We start from the raw sequence: 20008 nt of genomic DNA, 5'->3' as shown, positions 1-20008 counted from the left end.
GAGAGACAGAGAGAGAGAACACACTGCCCCCTCTGTTGCCATTTCTAATGTTAACTCCCTAAGGAGGGGAAACAATCGATTCCTATGGAAGACAGAGTCAATGATATTATTTTGGCCTGAATATTGAACTTGTGAGTATTAACATATAACATCAAGTATTCTTCAGAGACAGAGAAACACAGAGACAGACATACACACACGCATGCACACACACATTGCAGAGTAGAGTACATCTGCGCGCACACGCACACACAGTACACACACTGAGGGAGCTTCATTATCCCATTCCACAGTGGCATGAGGTGCCAGGCTCAGTGACTGACAGGGCCAATTACAGCAGAGAGCCAGGGGTAGCAGGGCAGGGAGCATGTGACTACCCTCGATCATCAGGAACAGTGCCCTCTGCCAATGCCATACTTTCCTATGCAATCGTGGGCACAGGGCACTTCTTAATTAACCTATTGAAGTACACTGTAGTTACTGCAGTATCGGCTTACTATCAATTACACTATGATCACATCTCTGGATAGAGTCGAGCCAAAGCCCAACTTGAGATAGTAGGCATTGTGTATATTAGTAAAATCTTTACGGTACTGTAAATCAGGCCTTCATACACTATACAGTGAGGGAAAAAAGTATTTGATCCCCTGCTGATTTTGTACGTTTGCCCACTGACAAAGAAATGATCAGTCTATCATTTTAATGGTAGGTTTATTTGAACAGTGAGAGACAGAATAACAACAAAAACATTCTGAAAAACACATGTCAAAAATGTTATAAATTGATTTGCATTTTAATAACGGAAATAAGTATTTGACCCCCTCTCAATCAGAAAGATTTCTGGCTCCCAGGTGTCTTTTATACAGGTAATGAGCTGAGATTAGGAGCACACTCTTAAAGGGAGTGCTCCTAATCTCAGCTTGTTACCTGTATAAAAGACACCTGTCCACAGAAGCAATCAATCAATCAGATTCCAAACTCTCCACCATGGCCAAGACCAAAGAGCTGTCCAAAGATGTCAGGGACAAGATTGTAGACCTACACAAGGCTGGAATGGGCTACAAGACCATCGCCAAGCAGCTTGGTGAGAAGGTGACAACAGTTAGTGCGATTATTCGCAAATGGAAGAAACACAAAAGAACTGTCCATCTCCCTCGACCTGGGGCTCCATGCAAGATCTCACCTCGTGGAGTTGCAATGATCATGAGAACGGTGAGGAATCAGCCCAGAACTACACGGGAGGATCTTGTCTTGGGACCATAGTCACCAAGAAAACAATTGGTAACACACTACGCCGTGAAGGACTGAAATCCTGCAGCGCCCGCAAGGTCCCCCTGCTCAAGAAAGCACATATACATGCCCGTCTGAAGTTTGCCAATGAACATCTGAATGATTCAGAGGGTGAAAGTGTTGTGGTCAGATGAGACCAAAATGGAGCTCTTTGGCATCAACTCAACTCGCCGTGTTTGGAGGAGGAGGAATGCTACCTATGACCCCAAGAACACCATCCCCACCGTCAAACATGGAGGTGGAAACATTATGCTTTGGGGGTGTTTTGCTGCTAAGAGGACAGGACAACTTCACCGCATCAAAGGGACGATGGACGGGGCCATGTACCGTCAAATCTTGGGTGAGAACCTCCTTCCCTCAGCCAGGGCATTGAAAATGGGTCGTGGATGGGTATTCCAGCATGACAATGACCCAAAACACACGGCCAAGGCAACAAAGGAGTGGCTCAAGAAGAAGCACATTAAGGTCCTGGAGTGGCCTAGCCAGTCTCCAGACCTTAATCCCATAGAAAATCTGTGGAGGGAGCTGAAAGTTCGAGTTGCCAAACGTCAGCCTCGAAACCTTAATGACTTGGAGAAGATCTGCAAAGAGGACTGGGACAAAATCCCTCCTGAGATGTGTGCAAACCTGGTGGCCAACTACAAGAAAAGTCTGACCTCTGTGATTGCCAACAAGGGTTTTGCCACCAAGTACTAAGTCATGTTTTGGAGAGGGGTCAAATACTTATTTCCCTCATTAAAATGCAAATCATTTTGTAACATTTTTGACATGCGTTTTTCTGGATTTTTTTGTTGTTATTCTGTCTCTCACTGTTCAAATAAACCTACCATTAAAATTATAGACTGATCATTTCTTTGTCAGTGGTCAAACGTACAAAATCAGCAGGGGATCAAATACTTTTTTCCCTCACTGTATATACAAAAGTATGTGGACACCCCTTCAAATTAGTGGATTCGGCTATTTCAGACACACGCTGATAGGTGTATAAAATCGAGCACACAGCCATGCAATCTCCTTAGACAAACATTGGCAGTAGAAGGGCCTTACTGAAGTGACATAGGATGCTACCTTTCCAAGAAGTCAGTTCGTCAAATTTCTGCCCTTCTAGAACTGCCCCGGTCAACTGAAAGTGCTGTTATTGTGAAGTAGAAACGTCTAGCAGCAACAACGGCTCAGCCACGAAGTGGTAGACCACACAAGCTCACAGAATGGGACCGCTGAGTGCTGAAGCAAGTAAAAATTGTCTGTCCTCAGTTGCAACACTCAATACCGAGTTCTAAACTGCCTCTGGAAACAACGTCAGCAGAAGAACGGTTTGTCGGAAGCTTCCTAAAATGGGTTTCCATGGCCGAGCAGCTGCACACGAGCCTAAGATCACCAGGTACAATGCCAAGTGTCGGCTGGAGGGGTGTAAAGCTTGCCGCCTTTGGACTCTGGAGCTGTAGAAACGCGTTCTCTGGAGTGATGAATCACGCATCACAATCTAGCAGTCTGACGGACGAATCTGGGTTTTGAAGACGCCAGGAGAACGCTACCTGCCCAAATGCATAGTGCATAGCCTTCCCAGAAGAGTGGAGGCTGTTATAGCAGCAAAGGGGGGACCAACTCCATTTTAATGCCCATGATTTTGGAATGAGATGTTCGACGAGCAGGTGTCCACATAGTTTTGGTCATTTAGTGTACCACAGGCCCCGAAACAGAGGACAGACGATTTTTACGCAATACTCGCTTCAGCACTTGGAGGTCCCATTCTGTGAGCTTGTGTGGCCTACCCCCTCACGGCTAAGCCGTTTCATGGTTGTGTGCTCAAATGTTTACACCTGTCAGCAACTGGTGTGGCTGAAATAGCCAAATCCACTAATTTGAAGGGGTGTCCAGATACTTTTGCATATATAGTGTATCTCCAGAAGACTAATCCCTATAGGCGAAACTGTTTCTGTCTCACTGTGTTGAAGTAGTTAGCCTGGTCCCAGATTTGTTTGTGTTGCATAGCCAACTCCTATGGTTGTTGTCACATATTATCTACATTCAAATCAAGAACTACAGTATGTGGGACGCTGGGCTGAAGGGAGTTGTAGTTTTTATTAAACAAATATTAAACCTAGTTCAGCTCAAAAACGTGATAATGAACTATAATGACCATCAATTTTCCGTAAGGAGACGGATCAGAGAGGAAGAGGCGAAGACAGCTCTGCAGGCTACTTAGGCAGGCTAGCTAAATAGGATGACTAAAGATAGTACAGTATGGTGAGCAAAGAGATAACGTTAGGTCTGGCTGGCAGACTGCTACTGCTTGAGCAGAGATGAGATGATGACTTTAAGAAATTAAAAATAATAAAGCCATCAAATGAAAACTAAGTGATATACACAACTGAAATAATGTATTATTTCATAGTAATTTCCTATTTTTCTATTGATGTCTACCCAATGTGGGCCTGACAGAGAAAATATATTTTCAATGTTTTGGCAATTGAATTCTCACTATTTTTGACTTAGGAATTTCCATTAATTAAAAAGCTCTATTTCATAATGCATTTAATGTTTTAAAAAATTATCGAAACCAAAATCAAAAACCAAACTCAAAAAGCACTAATCCCTCAGTACTAGTGGTCGCCTGTCCGTGACAAATCGTCAGCAGACATAACCTTTAAAGCTCTACATCACCCACAACTTCTCAGCTGTCTTCCACACAGTACATGGCCTTTCCCTTTAAATAGAGTATGACATCAGAACTGCATTTCTGCTGGCCGCAGTTGAAAACAAATACGTCCAAACAATGCCACATCTGGAGCGAGAAGCAGGACAGAGGGAGAGGGAGGAGAGAGAAAGAGGGAAAGACATAAGGGAAAGAGCAGGAACGCAGAGGGAAAGACATGAGGGAAAGACAGAAGGGAAAGAGCAGGAATGCAGTGGGAAAGACAGAAGGGAAAGAGCAGGAATGCAGAAGGAAAGACAGAAGGGAAAGAGCAGGAACGCAGAGGGAAAGACATGAGGGAAAGACATAAGGGAAAGAGCAGGAATGCAGCGGGAAAGACAGAAGGGAAAGAGCAGGAATGCAGCGGGAAAGACAGAAGGGAAAGAGCAGGAATGCAGCGGGAAAGACAGAAGGGAAAGAGCAGGAATGCAGCGGGAAAGACAGAAGGGAAAGAGAAGGAATGCAGCGGGAAAGACAGAAGGGAAAGAGCAGGAATGCAGAAGGAAAGACAGAAGGGAAAGAGCAGGAACGCAGAGGGAAAGACGAAGGGAGCTCAATATACTGAATTGCACCTCCTTTTGCAAAACCCCTTTTTGCCCTCACGTCGGGGCATGGACTCTACAAGGTGTCGAAAGCATTACACAGGGATGTTGGCCCATGTTGACTCCAATGCTTCCCATAGTTGTGTCAAGTTGTCTGGATGTCCTTTGGGTGGCGGACCATTCTTCATACACACTGCAAACTGTTGAGCGCAAAAAAACTGCAGATTTGCAGTTCTTGACACAAACCGGTGTGCCTGGCACCTACTACCATACCCCGTTCAAAGGCACTTTAATATTTTGTCTTGCCCATTCACCTTCTGAATGTCACACACACACTCCATGTCTCAATTGACTCAAGGCTTAAAAATCCTTCTTTAACCTGTGTCCTCCACTTCATCTACACTGATTGGACTGGATTTAACATGTGGCATCAATAAGGGATTCCCCTGGTCAGTCTGTCATGGAAAGAGCAGGTGTTCCTAAAATGTTGTACACTCAGTGTATACAACAGCCCTCACCTCACTATAACATTACAACATATACAAACTACATACCACTGGAGTACCACAGTAAACTACATACCACTGGAGTACTACAGTCTGCTTAAGTACTACTACCCTCAAGTCACTACAACCATCACATCATTACTATCCTCACGTCACCCCAGCCCTCATGTCACCACAGCCCTCACGCCACTACAGCCCTCACGTCACTACAGCCCTCACATCACTACAGCCCTCACATCACTACAGCCCTCTCGTCACTACATCCCTCTCGTCACTACAGCCCTCACGTTACTACAGCCCTCACGTCACTACAGCCCTCACGCCACTACAGCCCTCACGTCACTACAGCCCTCACATCACTACAGCCCTCAAGTTACTACATCCCTCTCGTCACTACAGCCCTCTCGTCACTACAGCCCTCTCGTCACTACAGCCCTCACGCCACTACAGCCCGCACGCCACTACAGCCCTCACGTCACTGTAACATATACAACCAACATACTGCTAGACTACAGCCCTTATGCCACTACAAAACAACAGTCACTGCTAGAGTACTACATCCCTTACATCACAACACACACCCTCTGCAACAGTACTGCATCCCTTACATCACAACACACACCCTCTGGGAGGAGAGAGAAACAGAAGGAAAGACAGAAGGGAAAGAGCAGGAATGCAGAAGGAAAGACAGAAGGGAAAGAGCAGGAATGCAGAGACTAGAGTACTAGTCTTCTCTCAGTCTAAGTATAGTCTACAATCAGCCCTTAAGTCTACAAGTCTTCTATAACCCTCACTTCAAAACCATTCAGCTCACCAGCACAGCCACACAGTGGTATGCCATACACATAGATCACACAGTCCCATGCAGACTGAGCTTTATGAGTGATCCACCAGCTCTCAATCCAGAAGCCCCCCAGTCTCCCCCTCTTTCTCCCTCGCGCACTTTCTCCCGTGCGCTCCCTCTCTCTCTCTCCCTCACTCTTTTACTCTCTCTGTCTCTCTCTCCACTGGTGCCTGTAGGAGATTTCTTTTTTTAACATTTTATTTCACCTTTATTTAACCAGGTAAGCTAGTTGAGAACAAGTTCTCATTTACAACTGCGACCTGGCAAAGATAAAGCAAAGCAGTGCAACACAAACAACAACACAGAGTTACACATGGAATTAACAGAATACAGTCAATAATACAGTAGAAAAAGTCTATACAATGAGGTAGGATAAGGGAGGTAAGGCAATAAATAGGCCATGGTGGCAAAATAATTACAATATAGCAATTAAACACTGGAGTGATAGATGTGCAGAAGATGAAATGTGAAAGTAGATACTGGGGTGCAAAAGATTAAACATAAATAAAATAGATAACAGTATGGGGATGAGGTAGATTGGATGGGCTATTTACAGATGGACTATGTACAGGTGCAGTGATCAGTGAGCTGCTCTGACAGCTGGTGCTTAAAGCTAGTGAGGGATATATGAGTCTCCAGCTTCAGTAATTTTTGCAGTTCGTTCCGGTCACTGGCAGCAGAGAACTGGAAGGAAAGACGGCCGAAGGAGGAATTGGCTTTGGGGGTGACCACTGAAATATGCCTGCTGGAGCGCATGCTACGGGTGGGTGCTGCTATGGTGACCAGTGAGCAGAGATAAGGCAGGGCTTTACCTAGCAAAGACTTATAGATGACCTGGAGCCAGTGGGTTTGGCGACGAATATGTCGCGAGGGCCAGCCAACGAGAGAGTACTGGTCGCAGTGGTGGGTAGTATATGGGGCTTTGGTGACAAAACGGATGGCACTGTGATAGACTGCATCCAATTTGCTGAGTAGAGTGTTGGAGGCTATTTTGTAAATGACATCGCCGAAGTCGAGGATCAGTAGGAGGGTCAGTTTTACGAGGGTATGTTTGGCAGCATGAGTGAAGGATGCTTTGTTGTGAAATAGGAAGCTGATTCTAGATTTTATTTTACATTGGAGATGCTTAAGGGGGCAGGTGTGGGCAGCGATCGGTTGAAGACCATGCATTTAGTTTTACTTGCATTTAAGAGCAGTTGGAGGCCACGGAAGGAGAGTTGTATGGCATAGAAGCTCGTTTGGAGGTTAGTTAACACAGTGTCCAAAGAAGGGACAGATGTATACAGAATGGTGTCGTCAGCGTAGAGGTGGATCAGAGAATCACCAGCAGCAAGAGCGACATCACTGATGTATACAGAGATAAGAGTCTGCCCGAGGATTGAACCCTGTGACACCCCCATAGAGACTGCCAGAGGTCCGGACAGCAGGCCCTCCGATTTGACACACTGAACTCTGTCTGAGAAGTAGTTGGTGAACCAGGCGAGGCAGTCATTTGAGAAACCAAGGCTGTTGAGTCTGCCGATGAAAATGCGGTGATTGACAGAGTCAAAAGCCTTGGCCAGTTCGATGAATACAGCTGCACAGTACTGTCTCTTATCGATGGCGGATGATATCGTTTAGGACCTTGAGCGTGGCTGAGGTGCACCCATGACCAGCTCGGAAACCAGATTGCATAGCGGAGAAGGTACGGTGGGATTCGAAATGGTCGGTGATCTGTTTGTTAACTTTATTTCGAAGACCTTAAAAAGGCAGGGTTGGATAGATATAGGTCTGTAACAGTTTGGGTCTAGAGTGTCTCCTCCTTTGAAGAGGGGGATGACCGTGGCAGCTTTCCAATCTTTGGGGATCTCAGACGATACGAAAGAGAGGTTGAACAGGCTAGTAATAGGAGTTGCAACAATTTCGGCGGATAATTGATAATGGATGAGGTTCTCAGAAGGCCTCTATTTGGCAGTCTTAACTCCTGTTGTCCCTGTCAGAAGTAATCAGAGCTCTGCTGGGCTCTGCACTCTGAGAGCCACGCAAATATGCAGGCCAATAATCTGCCTGCTGGACAGAGCATCCAATAAACACATGATGGGTGATCTAAGGAACTAATCTATCAGCAGAGAGAGAGAGAGAGAGCTGGGGAGAGAGATAAAAACCAAACACAAATACACAGAAATAAACCACACACACAGCTTTGTGCATACACACACACACACACACACACACACACACACACACACACACACACACACACACACACACACACACACACACACACACACACACACACACACACACACACACACACACACACACACACACACACACACACACACACACACACACACACACAGCCAGTCAGCCCCAGCAGTCTCTCTCTAGCCAGGCCTGTTCTGGGGGTGATTTGCAGGGGAGCTGAGGAGAGGCCCTTCACATGGAAGGTGTGACCTGACACAGAGACATACAGTAGGATGGATTTTTTTTAATGTGTCCTGTTTGAGGAGGAGCGGGAAGGAGAGAGGGAGGAGGAGAAAAGCAAGTTGACAGGATGGAACCTGAGGGACTCTACCCCTCTTTCTCACTCTGTGTTTTGCTTCAAGAGCCTCAGCCTTCAAATCCTATTTATTACACATCATCTACAGACCTGCTGCTGCCTGCTGCTGAACGTAGCTAGGAAAGGATGCGTGTGTGTGTGTGTGTGTGTGTGTGTGTGTGTGTGTGTGTGTGTGTGTGTGTGTGTGTGTGTGTGTGTGTGTGTGTGTGTGTGTGTGTGTGTGTGTGTGTGTATGGGAGTGTGGTTGTGTACGTGTGTGCGTGTATGTGTGTGTGTGTGTGTGTGTGTGTGTGTGTGTGTGTGTATGTATGTATGTATGTATGTGTGTGTGTGTGTGTGTGTGTGTGTGTGTGTGTGTGTGTGTGTGTGTGTGTGTGTGTGTGTACACATGCGTGCATGAGTACGCATGTGTGCTTTCGCCGCATTTGTGTGTGTGTGTGTGCTCAGTCCAGCTGTGGTTCAGTGTGTGTGTATATTAGTTGTTCTGTGAGTAAGCAGCACAATAGTGATTGTGTTGCTGAGGGACAGTGTTGTGGTGAGCACCAAACACAACAGAGGTGCAGATAATTCACAGAAGATCTCCCATTCTAAGCAGTATCTGGGGCGTAACACCACAGTGAGTCAGAACTGAACACATCCTAATCAAGAACATACCATCCCCAATAAAACTGAGTGCCTAACCTTTACCAGAGCCCATCTATTTTCACATTTATCTAACTGAAGCCAGTTAGAAATAGTTTGTGCTGTCTTGCCAACTCTTAACAATGACCTCAGGAGTTCGTAAGACAGCACAAACAGATCTGCGATCAGGCTAAGTTAGAAATACACATCATTTCACAATATGCCATTCCTGTGACGTAGCCATGACATCACCATCGGTCACAAAAGTCAACTATATGTAACGGACTCAACTTTCCTTCCTTTTCAAGTGGTGGTGTGTGTGTGTGTGTGTGTGTGTGTGTGTGTGTGTGTGTGTGTTTGTGTGTGCGCGTGTGCGCGTGTGTGCGCGTGTGTGTGCGTGTGTATGTGTGTTTACTCTTGCAGCTACATGAGAGTGAATCTGCTCTTGTCGTCACTGGTGAGACACAGATATGTGTGTGCGCATGCGTGCCTGTCTGTCAATCTGTGTTTGTGTCTGCACCCGGCCTACAAGGGTGAAGTGTAATGTAACATTAACTAGCAGAGGGAAAGGCAGTATGGGGGCTTAGGGGTCATGGTTTCATGGTTCACAGAGCCCTAACAAACAGAGATCTCAACCACCCAGAGAGGAAGTCAACAGGAGATGCATTCCTCTGTAAGCCCTGTGGACCTCGGCAACAACCAACAGCCACTGGCAACAACAGCAGCCACTGGCAACAACAGCAGCCACTGGCAACAACCAACAGCCACTGGCAACAACAGCAGCCACTGGCAACAACCAACAGCCACTGGCAACAACAGCAGCCACTGGCAACAACCAACAGCCACTGGCAACAACAGCAGCCACTGGCAACAACCAACAGCCACTGGCAACAACCGCAGCCACTGGCAACAACCAACAGCCACTGGCAACAACAGCAGCCACTGGCAACAACCAACAGCCACTGGCAACAACAGCAGCCACTGGCAACAACAGCAGCCACTGGCAACAACCAACAGCCACTGGGAACAACAGCAGCCACTGGCAACAACAGCAGCCACTGGCAACAACAGCAGCCACTGGCAACAACCGCAGCCACTGGCAACAACCAACAGCCACTGGCAACAACAGCAGCCACTGGCAACAACAGCAGCCACTGGCAACAACCAACAGCCACTGGCAACAACAGCAGCCACTGGCAACAACCAACAGCCACTGGCACTGGCAACAACAGCAGCCACTGGCAACAACAGCAGCCACTGGCAACAACCAACAGCCACTGGCAACAACCAACAGCCACTGGCAACAACAGCAGCCACTGGCAACAACAGCAGCCACTGGCAACAACAGCAGCCACTGGCAACAACCAACAGCCACTGGCAACAACCAACAGCCACTGGCAACAACCAACAGCCACTGGCAACAACAGCAGCCACTGGCAACAACCAACAGCCACTGGCAACAACAGCAGCCACTGGCAACAACCAACAGCCACTGGCAACAACAGCAGCCACTGGCAACAACAGCAGCCACTGGCAACAACAGCAGCCACTGGCAACAACCAACAGCCACTGGCAACAACCAACAGCCACTGGCAACAACAGCAGCCACTGGCAAACATGTGTGTGACAAATGTGGCACCTGCAACCTGTGACAGTTTCTCAATCACCACCAAACAAGACTGCACCGCAAACAGAGGCAGGAAAACAATGATGAAAGGGGGAGGGATATAGGGAGAATGGAAGGAGAGAGAAAGACAGAAAGTGAGAGAGAGGTAGAGAAAGAGAGGTAGAGAGACAGGCAGACAGACTGTCAGGCACACAGGCAGACAGGCATGCACACCGCCATGGTGGAAGAGTGAGTGCAGTATAGCAGAATAAAGTGCCCTAAAGACCCAGAGGTGGGCTGATTACAGTACAGACACTCTCACTGTTGATGAGGATTGCAGTAAAGTGTGTTCAACTCCTGTAAAGACTCCCTATAGGGAAGACTAGGACACAGACAGCGAGTTCGGGTGGACTGCAGTAAAGCGTGTTTTACTGTTGCTTTTACTGGTGCCTTGTGGTGCTCTAATGACCAGCCAACAATCCCATGATGGTCTCTCTTCTGTCAGTGTGTGTGTGTGTGTGTGTGTGTGTGTGTGTGTGTGTGTGTGTGTGTGTGTGTGTGTGTGTGTGTGTGTGTGTGTGTGTGTGTGTGTGTGTGTGTGTGTGTGTGTGTGTGTGTGTGTGTGTGTGTGTGTGTGTGTGTGTGTGTGTGTCATCCCAGTCTCCTACAGGCCTATAACCCCCTTTATACATGCTACTGTTGCACACTATAGACTCCTTACAGAAACAAAATACACTATGCCATAACTGACGAATTCTACTGAAGAATCACGTCTTTCTTCTGTTGATGCTTTCTCACTCTCCTTTTAAATCTATTTACATTATGTATCCCCCTATCTCACTCTATTCTCTCTGTTTATTTTTCCCTTTCCCTCTTTCTCCTCTCTTCTTTTCTTGGTCTTTCATAATCCTCTCTCTGTATTTTTCAATTTCTTTCCCCTTCCCCCTCTCAAGACAGCTCTGGAAAGTCCATTCTCACAGTTCCCAGTGACACAAGGACCGTCTCCTTTCTCTCCTCCATGGCAGACCAGACCGTAAGCTTATGTTTTTTCAATTAGCCCAGGCTTCTATACACTATTCAGGAGAGCATTTGGGAAACCATCCTTCTCATTGCCCGACAGAGGCAGAAAACGAATGGAAAGTCACTTAGGATTTTTCCGGGAGGGATAGGCTCCGGAAAGGCCCATCTCCCCCAGAAGTACCAGACACAGAGCAGAGAAGCAGTAGGAGGAGTAGTAGCAGTAGAAGCAATAGGATCAGTAGTAGCAGTAGTAGCAGTAGTAGCAGCAGGAGCAGTAGGATCAGTAGTAGCAGTAGTAGCAGTAGGAGCAGTAATAGCAGTAGATGCAATAGTAGCAGTAGATGCAATAGTAGCAGTAGTTGCAGTAGGATCAGTAGTAGCAGTAGGATCAGTAGTAGCAGTAGTAGCAGTAGGAGCAGTAATAGCAGTAGATGCAATAGTAGCAGTAGATGCAATAGTAGCAGTAGTTGCAGTAGAAGCAGTAGTAGCAGTAGGATCAGTAGTAGCATTAGGAGCAGTAGTTGCAGTAGGATCAGTAGCAACATTAGTAGCAGTAGTAGCAGTAGTTGCAGTAGTAGCAGGCGGAGCAGTAGTAGCAGTAGTAACAGTAGTTGCAGTAGAAGCAGTAGTAGCAGTAGTAGCATTAGGAGCAGTAGAAGCAGTAGAAGCAGTAGTAGCAGTAGGATCAGTAGTAGCATTAGGAGCAGTAGAAGCAGTAGAAGCAGTAGTAGCAGTAGGATCAGTAGCAACATTAGTAGCAGTAGGAGCAGTAGTTGCAGTAGTAGCAGGCAGAGCAGTAGTAGCAGTAGTAACAGTAGTAGCAGTAGAAGCAGTAGTTGCAGAAGTTACAGTAGGATCAGTAGGATCAGTAGCAGCAGTAGTAGCAGTAGGAGCAGTAGTTGCAGTAGGATCAGTAGTAGCAGTAGTAGCAGTAGGATCAGTAGTAGCATTAGGAGCAGTAGTGTCAGTAGGATCAGTAGCAGCGGTAGTAGCAGTAGTAGCAATAGTTGCAGTAGTTGCAGTAGTAGCAGTAGGATCAGTAGTAGCAGTAGTAGCAGGCGGAGCAGTAGTAGCATTAGGAGCAGTAGTTGCAGTAGGAGCAGTAGTTGCAGTAGAAGCAGTAGTAGCAGTAGTAGCAGGCGGAGCAGTAGGATCAGTAGTAGCAGTAGTAGCAGTAGCAGCAGTAGTAGCAGTAGCAGCAGTAGAAGCAGTAGTAGCAGTAGGATCAGTAGCAGCAGTAGAAGCAGTAGTAGCAGTAGGAGCTGTAGGAGCAGTAGGAGCTGTAGGAGCAGTAGGAGAAGTAGGAACATTAGAAGCAGTTGTAGCAGTAGTAGCAGGCAGAGCTGTAGTAGCAGGCAGAGCAGTAGTAGCATTAGGACCAGTAGTAGCAGTAGAGGCAGTAGTAGCAGTAGTAGCAGTACAGGCAGTAGTAGCAGTAGAAGCAGTAGTAGCATTAGGAGCAGTAGTAGCAGTAGTAGCATTAGGAGCCGTAGTAGCAGTAATAGCAGTAGGAGCAGAGTTGCAGCAGTAGCAGTAGCAGCATTAGGAGCAGTAGTAGCAGTAGGATAACTAGTTGCAGTAGGAGCAGTAGGAAAAGTAGTAGCAGTAGAAGGAGTAGGAGCAGTAGTAGAAGTAGGATAAGTAGTAGAGGTAGGAGAGGTAGTTAGGGTTGGATCAGTAGGAGCAGTAGTATAAGTAGCATAAGTAGTATCAATAGGATCAGTAGTTGCAGTAGGAACAGTAGAAGCAGCAGTAGCAGTCGGATCAGTAGTAGCAGTAGGATCAGTAGTAGAAGTAGGATCAGTAAAAGCAGTAGTAGAAGTAGTAGAAGTGGAATCAGTTGTAGAAGTAGGATCAGTAGTAGCAATATTAGCAGTAGCCTCAGTAAACTGGATATTATAAGGTGAATGCACCAATTTGTAAGTCGCTCTGGATAAGAGCGTCTGCTAAATGACTTAAATGTAAATGTAAATGTAAAAGCAGTAGTAGAAGTATGATCAGTAGTACCAGTAGTAGCAGTAGGAGCAGTAGTTGCAGTAGGATCAGTCGGAGCAGTAGCATCAGTAGGATCAGTAGTAGCAGTAGGATAAGTAGTTGCAGTAGGAACAATAGGATCAGTAGTTGCAGTAGGAGAAGTAGTTGCAGTAGGAGAAGTAGGAGAAGTAGTAGCAGTAGGAGAAGTAGTAGGAGTTCAGTAGGAGCAGTAGGGGAAGTAGGTTCAGTAGGATCAGTAGGATCAGTAGTAGAGGTAGAAGAAGTTAGGATCAGTATTAAAAGTAGAAGCAGTAGTAGCAGTAGAAGCAGTAGTTGCAGTATGATCAGTAGTATCAGTTGGATCAGTAGGATCAGTAGTTACAGTATGATCAGTAGTATCAGTTGGATCAGTAGTTGCAGTTGGATCAGTAGGATCAGTAGTAGCAGTATTAGCATTAGGAGCAGTGGTAGCAGTAGAGGCTGTAGTAGCAGTAGTAGCAGTAGGAGCAGTAGTAGCAGTAGGAGCAGTAGTAGCAGTAGCAGCAGTAATAGCAGTAGCAGCAGTAGGAGCAGTAGTAGCAGTAGGATCAGTAGTAGCAGTAGTAGCAGTAGGATCAGTAGTAGCAGTAGGAGCTGTAGGAGCAGTAGTAGCAGTAGTAGCAGTAGGAGCAGTAGGAGCAGTAGTAGCAGTAGTAGCAGTAGGAGCAGTAGGAGCAGTAGGATCAGACCAGACCAGACAATTGAAAGGAGACAATAAAATAAGAGCCATATGAGAATAGGGAGGCATCCCAAATGGCACCCTACTTTTGACCAAAGCACATTGGGCACTAAATAAGAAATAGGGTGCCTTTTGTGACACACATAAGAGTCTGTGATGATAGGGGGTGAAGGCTTCACTGCAGGGTCTCAGGGTGCACTGGAACTGAGAAATGGGGGATGGCGGGCCTAGAAGAGGGGGAGGTGAACGAGTGCAGATGGACGGATTTCCCTGGGAATGTGGATGAAAGCAGGCGGGGTGAAGTGGCGGGCCAGGGCCAGATCTGGTGGTGCCGGCCGGGAGAGGGAGAGATCCAGTAGGACTCACATCAAAGCTGCTGTCACTGGGCTGCAGATGAGGAGCGCATGCAGGCTGTATCCTGTCCTGTCCCACTCCACTCTGTCTCTCTCTCAGTCTCTCTCTCTCTCTCCGTCTTATTTACAGAGATGAGCTCTAAACAGCCCAGAGGATCGGCCTGCCCCACAGCAGAGCAACCAGCAGAGCAAATAAACACACTGACACCTTTCACCTTTCACCGTCTCTTTCACCTTTCACTGCCTCTTTCACCTTTCACCTTTCACTGTCTCTTTCACCTTTCACCCCTCTTTCACCTGTCACTGTCTCATTCACCTGTCACTGTCTCATTCACCTTTCACTGTCTCTTTCACCTTTCACTGTCTCATTCACCTGTCACTGTCTCATTCACCTTTCACTGTCTCTTTCACCTGTCACTGTCTCATTCACCTGTCACTGTCTCATTCACCTTTCACTGTCTCTTTCACCTTTCACTGTCTCTTTCACCTTTCACTGTCTCTTTCACCTTTCACTGCCTCTTTCACCTTTCACTGTCTCTTTCACAGACACATACACATAGTCTCTCTCTCTCTTGTCCTCCTACTCACACATAAGGGAGAGGGAGAGGGCATGACCCGGCCCATCCCAGATTAGTCCAGCTCAGCTAAACACAGCAAAGCACAGTTTAGACTAGTCCAGGTCAGACGTTTACAGTAAGTCAGAAGACATAAGACGCATAGTAAAGTCCAGCCAAGATAACACACCAGTTAACTCTTGAGGCTACCCCCCCTTCTTCTCAATTTCCGCCTGAAGACATACCCTAATCTAACTGCCTGTAGCTCAGGCCCAGAAGCAAGAATATGCATATTCTTGGTATCATTTGAATGGAAACATTCTGAAGTTTGTGGCAATGTTCATTTGAATGTAGGAGAATATAACACAATAGATCTGGTAGAAGAAAAGAGAAAGAAAGAGCATACGTTTTCTGTTTTGTGATTGTTGTAGCATCATCTTTCAATGTACAACAAATGCCAAACAGTCAGATAGGATGCTGGGGACAATTTAGTTGGAGAACACAAGAGGGCAACTGTAGTTGTGCAAAGTTTCAGACTGATAACTTCAGGAATGAGTGAGCTACATGACATTTAGCATGAAGTCACCCAGGTGTCCCACACAAGTTGCCCAAATGTATCCAAGTGACCGAATTGGTGAAGTGATACATTTGTATGCCAATAACTATATACAACATAACAATATGCAATTCTAACACAAAAAAAACAAGTTTTATAAAAATGTAGCAGTTTTTTCAATTTTTTATACATTTTTATGCAAATAACTATATAAAAACATAACAAAATGCATTTTCAACAAACACATTTTTTTTCTAAAAAAGTGCCAAAAATATTTGTCAGAAAATATTGGTCAAAAAAAGGCACATTTTTTGTGCAAATAACTATATAAAAAAGTAACAAATGCAATTCCAACAAACACATTTTTTTTTATAAAAAAGTGCAAAAAATATTGGTAAAAAAATATGTACAAAAAAAAGGTACATTTTTAGTGCAAATAACTATATACAAAGTAACAAAATGCAATTCCAACAAACACATTTTTTTTTTTAAAGTGCAAAAAATATTGGTCAAAAAATATTTGTTATGTCTGAGCCTTGTATCATCACGTAAAATAAACAGATATGTATTATATACAGCAGAGTCACTATGTCACAGTCACTATGGTGAAGTGCTGTTCCATTCAACTACGGCCATTGTTGTGGGCCTGCCTGCCCTCCCCCCAACAGTGGCCATGTGTGTGTTTGCTGTTCTACTCCATTCCATTTTTATAAAAAATTGAATACATACATACACACATCCACCCAAACAAACACACAGGTTATGGGTCATACACACACTATGTATTGCCAATGTGTACTTTGGCAATACATAGTGTGTTACACATTTCATCACATTTCATTACTGATTATATTTCTATAAATTCCACAAAAAAATATATTTTGCCAAAAAAGATCAAATTATTTATATTTCAAACAACAGCATTAGCACCTATCAGTCCAGAAGAATGTCCTCTCCATGCAGAAACATTTCCTCAGCCTCCGAATCAAAGCTATGGTCACTCAAAGATTCATCGTCAAGTAAATATTCTGTCTCACTCTCCCTATCTATTTCTTCTAAAATGGTTTGCAAATTTGTATACTTAGCCTTCGACTTCTCTTTTCCAGATTTATTCGCCATAATCTTTTCTATACAATCCCTGAAACTACTCTTCACAAAATACAACTGTGCGTAATGGCGTGTGCCTTCAACAAGTCTGATCTTCAATGGCGAATGAAGTTCATTTCGCGTGCGTTTACTGACAAGGGCTGGTGTTCCAACCTATAACCATCACATACTGGCGTTTACCTCAGCTCATTGGCTATCTACCAAGCTAGATTTCAAGAAGATCAGTGACCATTGGACAGAAATACAGTCAATCAACGAAACATCGCTAATATTATTGGTGCGCAATGATGTTATTGCTCGTTGTATTCAAATCAGTTCCTTTCGGTCAATATGCCCCACAAAAAGAACCATTAAGTTTGGCTGTGTTACAAACATCCAGAGGATTGCAATGAAACCAACCGTGACTATATAAACGTATGTTTAGTGTGTGTAATTACATCGAATGCTTCGTCAAAAGTTGATAGACACGGAATTCACGACACAAGCGGTTTACAAAATGTTTCGTGGTTAGGCTATAAAAATGGATTTTATCAAAGAAAACGGCACTTCATTTGATCACTGGGACCCCCAGGATGAGAAATAAGAGCAAGATATCAGAATGTAAGTCATATTTTTACCGTTGGATGTGAATGTGTCATACCTGTCATGGCGGAAAAAGTTTGTTGTTGTTGATCGCTCTTCTCAAAGAAAAGCATGCCATTTTTTCTCTGTATTAGCTATTTTAAATCAGACCACGGAGTTTGATTACCAAGATTCTAATCTTTTGAATGGTGTAAGACACTTGTATTTTCAAGAATGTTTAATGTTACATTTCGCCGGATGTTGTCAAAGAATCCCGCTAACGGGATTGATATCTTGTGTCCCCTAGAGGTTAATCAAACCTGAAAAAAGTCCAACCCAGCCCAGTCCACCCCAACCCAGCCCAGTCCAGCCCATTCTAGTCCAGCCCAGTCTAGCCCAGTCTAGTCGAACCCAGTCTAGTCCAGCCTAGTAGCCCAGCCCAACTCAGCCTAGCACTTAGATTAGTTACCCCATTTGACATACTTTACTGAACACCTTAGACATTCCATCACTCTTAAGATAAACCTTTAACAGGAATGACTCAACTTGCATTCACACATAAACACTTGTGTAAACACACACACACACACACACACACACACACACACACACACACACACACACACACACACACACACACACACACACACACACACACACACACACACACACACACACACACACACACACACACACACACACAAACACCCACCAAAACTATGTATTGGGCACACACATGCAGTGATTACAATCTTTCTAATGCAAAGTGTTATCTGGTAGAGAATGCTCATTACTTAGAGTCCTTTTTAAAAGAGACAATCTCAGCATCACCAAACTGTCAAAAATTGAAAAAGAAGAAGCGTACATCATGGAAAAATATCTGTGAGAGAGTGTGTATGTGTGTCAATGTGTGTGTGTGTGTGTGTGTGTGTGTGTGTGTGTGTGTGTGTGTGTGTGTGTGTGTGTGTGTGTGTGTGTGTGTGTGTGTATGCGCATGTGTGTATGCATGTGTGTATGCGTGTGAACTTGTGAGTTTGAGGTGGGAGGATGGATGAAGAGGGTTGCCCTCCACACCCCCTCACACACACCTAGACAGACAGACATCCAGACAGACAGACGTATACTGTAGACCCCACTGGTACAGACCAGACACGCACACTAACACATCCACAGCAGCAGTAGTAGTCTAAACTCTTACCTCAGGAGCAGTACAGTACAGCCAATGCTGGGGAAAGCCTCATATCTGTAGTAGTAGTAGTTTCTCTCTTTCTTTCTCTCTGTCTTCCTCAGCGGAGCGCAGGCAGACACAGTCACACAGGCGGCAGCGCAGAGCGTAGTGGAGCACACAGCGGAGTGGAGCACACAGCGGAGTGGAGCAGCACTCAGCACACGTTAGAGACAGAGAGAGCACTGGAGCCGTGCAGCCCCCGGGCCCGTCCACACAGACTGCCTTCTGAGGATGAAAAGAGAAGTCTTCATTACCAGCTGCAGACCACGCCTCCTCCCTCCCTCCCTCCTTCCATTACCCTCCTCCCTCCGTCTCCTCCACACTCCCCGCCAGTAGCACACTCCAGGGCCTGTCCCAGCCAAGAGAAGGGGATCAGACTGCCAAAGAAAACCTGCCGTCCCACTCTCCTGCCAGAGCAGTGCAGTGCAGAGAGAAGGTCGATTGGGAGGGAGAGAGAAAAGTACAAGACAGAAATTGCGAGATAGAGAAAATATGAGAGAAAGTGTGTGAGAGAGGTAAAGAGAGGGAAAAAGGCTACCGAAAAGGAGAAAGAGGGTGGAAGATTAGAAACAAGGAGAAAGAGAGTAAGATGGGGTAGAAAGTAAGAATGATTGAGAGGATGAAGGGAAAAAAGGAGGAAGGAGAAGTAAGGAGAGATAGAGAGAGAGAAGGGAATAGAAGAGAGAAAGTGGGTGAGAAGGGTTGGTAGAGGAGAGGGAGTAGGAGAAAAAGAGAAAAAGAGAAACGAGAGAGAAAGGGAGGAGGAAGACTGCTATGACAGTCTTGGAGAAAAATAGACAGGGGGAAGAAGAAAAGTAAAGAGGAAGAAAGGAGAAAGAAAAAAATGCTTTTAATCAGGGGGCTGTCGGAGGTTCTAATTAGGGTTTGCTGTAGGAAACATCAGATCAAACAGACTGCTTGGCTCTCTCTAGAACCGGAGGAATGACTGTGTGTGTCACCAACTCCTCTCTCACTCTTCTTTCATTCTTTAATTAAAAGAAAAACAAAAATGAGGACGACACTTTACATCTGTCAGCCTTCGGCCCGCCGTTCTGCCTTTTTGTCTCCTCTCCTCTCCTTTCCCTTCCCTTCCTCCTTCGCTCCCCTTCTTTTTCTTCTCGTGCCAAAGTGAATGCTCTCCCCATCAGACGGGAAAATGGGCCTTAAAGGACTGTAATTATGAGAGGGGATGGGCACACTGACTGCACTCAACGCAACCAGGCAGTCAAGCAGGCAAGACAGTTGGGTAGCCTTGCCCCCAATGCCACCACACTCAACCCAACCAGGCAGC

At 45.6% G+C, this 20008-nt stretch overlaps 1 protein-coding gene across 1 annotated transcript in view; it reads right to left on the bottom strand.

The window, feature by feature from the left end:
• The window catches only part of LOC106561431 (uncharacterized), a 159049-nt gene that overhangs the window by 93356 nt on the left and 45685 nt on the right, over positions 1-20008 (bottom strand). The window contains exon 2 of the mRNA XM_014125398.2: positions 18688-18942. The gene's annotated coding sequence lies outside the window, so the exon portion shown is untranslated. The remainder of the gene's footprint in view (positions 1-18687; positions 18943-20008) is intronic.

This window comes from Salmo salar, chromosome ssa10 (assembly GCF_905237065.1).
Source record: "Salmo salar chromosome ssa10, Ssal_v3.1, whole genome shotgun sequence".
NCBI lineage: Eukaryota > Metazoa > Chordata > Actinopteri > Salmoniformes > Salmonidae > Salmo > Salmo salar.
Note: the sequence above shows the minus strand (reverse complement) of the source record. Positions and strands in the feature narration are given on the sequence as shown.